The sequence below is a fragment of the Panthera leo genome, chromosome B1 (genome assembly GCF_018350215.1).
Source record: "Panthera leo isolate Ple1 chromosome B1, P.leo_Ple1_pat1.1, whole genome shotgun sequence".
Lineage (NCBI taxonomy): Eukaryota > Metazoa > Chordata > Mammalia > Carnivora > Felidae > Panthera > Panthera leo.
In genome coordinates this window covers 153,803,932-153,811,145 of record NC_056682.1, presented here as the reverse complement: position 1 = coordinate 153,811,145, position 7,214 = coordinate 153,803,932, and the positions used below count along the sequence as shown (strand labels likewise).

The 7,214-nt window shown below is 36.6% G+C and overlaps 1 long non-coding RNA gene across 1 annotated transcript; it reads left to right on the top strand.

Annotated features, from left to right (window-relative positions):
* Positions 1-411: 411 nt before the first annotated feature.
* On the top strand, positions 412-1,918 carry LOC122218194. Its single transcript, XR_006201934.1, has 2 exons — positions 412-708; positions 1,403-1,918. It is a non-coding gene; the product is annotated as an uncharacterized LOC122218194 (long non-coding RNA).
* The last annotated feature ends 5,296 nt before the right edge of the window (positions 1,919-7,214 follow it).

The following is a 7,214-nucleotide window of genomic DNA, read 5'->3' as shown; positions in this document are numbered from 1 at the left end:
CATGAGCTCCTCCCTTTCCCCTGCCCTGAATAGCCTGAAACAACCCTTAGGACAGGGAACTACACACAAGGCCTTCACCAAATACACATATCAACATGCAAAATGTTATCAGTCAACCTCGCTCTGTTCCCACAATGACAAAACTTATTGGCAAGGAAGAATTAATCAAGACACCTTTCACAGGGAACAATCATGTCATGGAATCCCAGACAAATATGCCTGCTAGGCACAACAAACCCACTTTGGATTGTCTGATGGAGGGGGAGTCCAAGGCCAGGACTATAAGGAGTCCTCCCAACAGGAGGTACAAAATTCCATAAAGCAAACTTCTGGAAGTCTGTCCAGGAGACCCAAACTTCCAAAAATCAGACTCAGTGGCCCTTATGACTTTAACTTCTGCTTATACCAGATTCTAAATTCAACCCATCATCTTCTCAACTCCTCTAACCCTAATTAGCCAAGGACTGTTGGTTTTGTCTCTCTCTAACCCCCTTATATTATGAGGCTGCCCCAGACCCAGGTAATGTAATCAAAATGGCTATCCCCGGCAACATGTCAACAGATTACATAACTGTCACAATAGGGCCCGTGGTTACTGATATGAAGGTAATAGGGTGGGCCTCCTTATGTTTTAAAGACCAGTGGGGAACAACCCCTCTACATAACTTAACTAACAACCAGTGAAACCAAGCTGAGATATACAAACAGGTAAAAACCCTGAGTCACCCTGTTTCCTTCCCCCTGTGGGAATATTCTTTGTGGAATTATTGCTTATTTGTGCCTGCCTGCTAACTGGATAGGAATTTACACCTTTGCATTCCTAACCCCCCAAATTAATATTCTCTTCAACAACCAATCCCTTATAATCCCCCTTGGCCGCACATACCTGGTCTAAACGAGCTATCCAAGCTATACCTCTACTAATTGGAATGGGAATCACTGCCAGAGTAAGTAGTGGAATTGGGCGAGTAGACTCATCTATTTCCTTCTACCAAGAACTATCCCAAGATCTGACAGATGACATAGAACAAGTTAAAACTCTTCAGTAACCCTACAAGACCTAGTAGACTCTTTAGCAGTAGTAGTATTACAAAATAGAAGACAGTTATACCTGTTAACTGCTGAGAAGGGGAGAACATGTCTCTTCCTAACATGAGGATGCTACTTCTATGTTAACCAATCAAGGATAGAGGTATGGCCCAACAACTAAAGGAATGGTTCATCAAATAGAGGAAAGAATTAACAGACTGATAGAACTCTTGCAGCAATATATGGAACTGGGTATCCTGGCTCCTCCCTTTATCTGGTCCTATCCTAATGGACCTAATGGGCTAATTCATAGCCCTCCTGTTTGGTCCTTATATTCTTAACACGCTAACCAGATTTGTTTCTTCTTGCCTAGAAGCTATAAAACTCCAGATGATGCTCCAGTTGGACCATTCTAGCTGTCGCTACTCTCCTTTGGATGGCAAAGAACCCTAGCTGTCACATTCCTCCCTTCGACGTCCCTGTCCAGCAGGAAGAAGCCAGAACGGTCTTCACCCCTCCTCCCATGGTCCCAAAGGATTCCCTGGCCTCCACAAACTGATTTTCTCTAAGTCTGCTACAGCAGCTTGAGAATCAAGGGTAGGTGGGAATTGGGGGGGTGGGAGGTAGGGATGAGAAGGAAAGCTGGTAAAAAGCAGATAAAAAGAGGCAGCCAGATGTCTGGGGCAGGATACTCCCCTTGTATGCTTTTGGCTTCTACAATCTTGCTTGCCTCTTGTATCAGCCAGAAGCCAGGAACTGTACTAGCCCCGCCCAACCTGGAAGCACATATGTATAAAAAACCAGTAAAACCATAGCAGGATGCACAGTGTTTAAAGGTGACTCTGCTGGCCCGGCACCTGTGCGAAATAAACAGTCTTTTCTGATTCCCGGAGTACGTGTCACTTGTCCCTTCCTGGGTGCTGGGTATTAGCTATAAATGTTCAAAAACTGTTACAGAAACATCAATTACCTGGTAGTTACCTAGGAGATAACCTTCCCTATACAGAACACAGATGATAAATTTTGCAGATACCCATGAAGGCCTATACTTACGGTAGTCCCAGTAATACACCCCATGTGTTTATGCCCCACCTGCCCCCAAACATGGCAAATTGGAACAACAAATTAAAAATATCTGGAGGTACACTTATATCAATAAAAATAGTTTCTGAAATCAAGACAAGAGATAGAAGTAGTATATAAAGATAATCCCTGAACTCAGCAAACACTAATGTGGAGGGACAAGTTGTAGGGAAAAAAAATTAAAAAAAGATTTCAGAGTAGAAATTCTTCTAGATTTTGCTCTTAATCCTCAAGGATTGGGAACATTGTAAAGATGAAAACTAAAGGCAACATCTTCATTTGACTGTAGTACTAGATATAATAATTTTGCATGGCACATGAAGAATTTAAAATTGTGTGTAACCATTTTTAATTGGAATATTTAAAAATTTTCTTAGTTCTGAATATATATCATTCAGATATTCCCTCCCTTTTTGTACTTCTTCTTATCTATGCTCGTTGCAATATGTTTGGAATAAGACCTTCCTGGGATTGCTCGTTTGAGATCAATTTCCCATTGAATGAAAGCCAATATTAATGAATTTGCTGAGTAAGGAAGATAAGAAGCTTTGGAGAGGGAAAAGGGGTCATCTAGTTTCTCATAATATCTAGGCAATTTCATCCAGAAGCTAAGGGTTCTATCTCATGTTTTTGTTTTTGTATTCTTTTTCTTGCTCACACACCGTGCAGGGACTCTCTGCAGCCCTGCACATATTTGGGGTCCCTTTCTGCCACGACCACCTTTTCACTAGGGCTACCTGAAGATTTTTTTTATTCCTACAATCTTAAATATGGTATATTTGACTCTCATTGTTTTCAATGACACATTTCCTCATATCTCAGAGAAAGTGACAAATGCCATGCAGGGTAGTGGGTAGTAGTAAGGCACTAACTCTCCCCATTAAACATTTAACTCTCTCTCTCTAGTGAAAGTAATACAGTCTTGGATTAAAGCTCAGGACAGGAATGGTGTTTATAATCCCTGAGCTACATAGAAAACTTTTCAAAAAATTTTTGTTCATATATTCAGGAGGTAAAAAGTATTGTTATTAAGAAAGTTAATATTAGCACAGTGTTTAAGAAACACAGTGAAGCCAATAAATCTGCCATTTATTAGCTGGATTACCATGGTCAAGTAATTTAACATCTGTGTACCTTGGTTTCCTTGCCTATAAAATGAGCATAATTGTAGTATGGACCTCCCAGGCTTATGCTGAGGATAAAATTAGTTAACGCCTGTAAAACACTAGTACAAGTCCTTTTTGCTATGGTGTTGTGTTATGTCAGTGTTTGCTGTTCCACTGAACTTTTCTGAAATAGTCACTTATTTTCCTCAATTTTATAAAATTTACACATTTAAGCTACTGATTTACATCATTTACGCAGCCACTTCTTCTATTAATAAGTTCATCTTTCCAAAATAGCCTAAACTAAAGCAATAATAATTTGAGAAAGGAAAAGCTGAACTTTCCCATTGCTATATTAATGACATGTAATGAAAGACCTGTTAATTTTTGAGTAGTTTATTTAAAAATCCCATGAAGGTGAGAACAATGTTAAAACCAAACCAAAACAAAACAAAAAGCTATTTGAGCTTTTGTTTGCTAGATCCTGTGCTAAATTCTTTGTGACTATTTAATCATTACAACAAATTTACAGTTATTAAGATGAACTAATGAGGCACAGGGATAACTCAGCTAATATCTCAAGTTAAGTAAACTGTACCATCTCAGGTTCAGTAAGTGGGAGGAATCAGGACTGGAACTCAGGTAGGTGGATTCAAGAACCCATCCTTCAGAGGACCTGGTGATTTGACATTTATGAGAATTTTGCCCTAATTGTGGAGGCAGAAAATATTGTAGAGAGGTCAAAGATACCAAGACAGGAAGATTTTCCCAGGACTATAATATTTCCCCAATTCTCTAAGTGCCCTGTTTCTTTGTTTTAGTTTTTGCTGGGTCTTAATCTACATGTGGTCTTCCTAGGGTGGTATGTAATTCTCCAGTTGAGAGCCTGATGGTGTTTACTACTGTTTCTCTTCCTTAGACAGTCTTAAATCCCACAGGTCCATGATTCCACTAAAAATCTCATTCTAATTTTCATTCACTTTCTGCTCGTTTCTTTGCTTTTTTAAAATCTGCACAGCTCAAGGATCCAACATTGGATTTACTTCCCTGTGTCTCCCTTCTCCCTGTGATTTTAGCCAGGCAAGTTCTGGCTACCTTGGTAGTCTCAAATTTTGATTTTCCTTTCTTTTTTGTTAAGCTCCATGAGATTTTCAAATGTTCTGTTGTCTTCTCTGCCCATTGGGTGAAATCCTCCACCTAGTATTTTTGGTCACTCACTCTATGCCAAGATTCATCAAACATTTTGAGAGCCCAGTTTTATATAAATAATCTGGCTTAAGCTTTCTAACTATACCAAAGTTAGACATATTATTTTCATTTTATAGATGTGAAACTTGAGCCTCAGAAGGGTCACATAACTTGCCCAAAATGGCACAGGAAGAATTGGAGGCAGGTATCTCTCTAATCTCTACACTCAATTCACTACACAAGAATCCTTCCCAGATGTAATCTAAAATCAATGGGGAAAATAATGGTGATAGAAATGTAAATAGGAACTAAATTTATGTAGGTGCTAATGAAATTGCACTTTTTCAAACATTAATGTATTTTATTCTCTAACTGAAAGAGGTAGGAGATAAAGTAGTTTTGAATTTTAAATATTTAACCTATTATTAAAGTTATGGATATAAGCCCCAGCAGTAAACAACTTTTGCAAGAAGACCTTTTAATATAGATGACCTAAGTAGGAATTAACAGAATACCACAATTAGAAAGGAACACAACTCAACCTACAGCCTACCATAATTGGTGATCCCTGCATTGTTCTACCATCCCTTGACATTCCACTTGGAGACAAATTTATTTTTTTTATGCAGAGAAGTAAATAAATCTCCTATGTTTATTTCTAGGCTGTTTTCTGGGCATTGAAAGTAGATTTGGACAGATGAACATATTGGGGAGGCACATACACATGTGAGGAATATAAAAGCAAACATAGTATATTAAAAGGTTAAAATGAGCTCCAGAACAATAGGGTGGTAATTTTAGCCAGAATAAGTAAGAATCAGTGGGGGAGGCAATAATACTATGCTGTCACAGTTAAGATTGTGATGCAGTGAGCAAACAAATAGTTCAATGCTGGAATTTCAAAGAAAACTAAACCGTAAAACAGATCTTTGTGAAGGAGAGTACAAGAGTAGTTGGTTGTTAAGTTTTGTATTAATATATGTTGAAACTCTTTCTATAAGGTATATTAAAATGCAAACAAGAATACTAATATGAATACATTAAAAACTTACAATGGCTCTGATAACATATCAGATTTTGGTGTTGTTTTAGACAAAACAATCCCGTTAAATTGGATTTTGAAGGATGTGAGGATAGGAATTTAAACTTAATAAAGTTTTGTATAACTAATACTTATTATAACCAATGTGCCCCCCCCATTCCTTATGTTTGTGAGAAAAAAAAGAAAAAAATAAGCAAACAAAATAAAACATAGTACTTACAGTTCTTAACAATTTTCCACTTATTCTTTATTTCAAAAGTAAGAAACTCCCTTCTCACTCATTCTCAACATATAATTGATTCTCTAAATACTACTTATCTCTTACGTATAAGAGATACGTATCTTACGTATCTCTCAAAAACTTCCAACTCCCTGTACTGCCATCGCTTCCACTCTAGCTCAGTGCACAGTTAGGTCTCACTTTATCTCTGGCAGTAGATATTCTTATTCCTCTGTGATTTAACCTTTGCTTTAAGTTGAGAACATGATTTTTTTTAGAATGTAACTATGTTTATGTCATATCTCTTTAAATCTTTCATACTGCTCTTACTACAAATTCAGATTCCTTAAAAACTCTTAAAATTCTGCCTATTTCTCTAGCTCCTCTGTCAATATCTCCACCACTCTTCACTTCGATTTTATGGTTGTGGAGACCCTTTTAGATCTCTGAAATAAAAATAAATACGAATGTCATTCATAACCCAGTGTTATTCCTGGATCCTTCCTCCCTATGCTAGGGATACTCTTTCCATTCCCATTCTCCCATTTAGGTAGTCAACTTTTATTCATGTATTCACACTTCAGGTCATGCCTTGAAGGATTTATTTTGGAGTATTTAGATTCAAACTTATTCTTCAATATTCCCATAGAATTCTGTATTATTTTTACTGTAACCGTTTAACTTGCTTTAATGTCTTTTTTTGTGCCCCAAATTTGAGTTATGTTGAAGAAGAGATTATTCTACCTTGTTCTTTTATTGTGAAATGTACCACTGAAAACCCTTGGTAGAGAATGATTAGTGAGTAATCATTGACTACATAAACAAGCATGTGTCAATAAGTAAAACATCATGCAATTATTTTTTCATAGTGTAAAAATAAGTTATTTTTCTCCTTCTAGTTAGAGGTGAGTCTGGGAAGGAGTGGTAGTTATCAAGGAAAAAAAAATCAAGGGATGAAATGAATACTTTTATATTGTTTTCAGAAACACGTGAATGAAACAGTATTCAAATATGGTTGACCTCTAAGTAAATTCTTCATCATTTCCAAGAAAATGTGTGATTGTGGATTCAGTTTCTCAAAAGCCACAGGAGAAAATATTTTAGTTGTATAGAGAGATAAAGATAAGTATTTAAATACATAGGTACCATATATTGAACATATCAATAACGTTCTCAAGTGTTAAGCACTTCATAATTTACCTCTTGCATTTCACAACATAATACTGAATGTGCGTTATTGTTCTCCATTTGTAGATAATCAAAATGATGCCTAAACAAACATAACTAATAATTACTACGTGAAAACATTTGTTCCTGGGTCTGTCTGATTTCAAAGCTTATGATTATAATATAGAAATCAAAATTTTTCCATCAAGATAAGTTTCCAGGAGTATAGATTCTTGATAGTCAACTGCAATACAGTTTGAGGTAGTTTTTTTTTTTTTTTTTTTTTTTTTTTTTTTTAATAATTAGGAAGACTGATATGGTGACCTTTTCCACTATCTGAGTGGAATTCACCAATTTCTATACATAGGTAAGAAATACA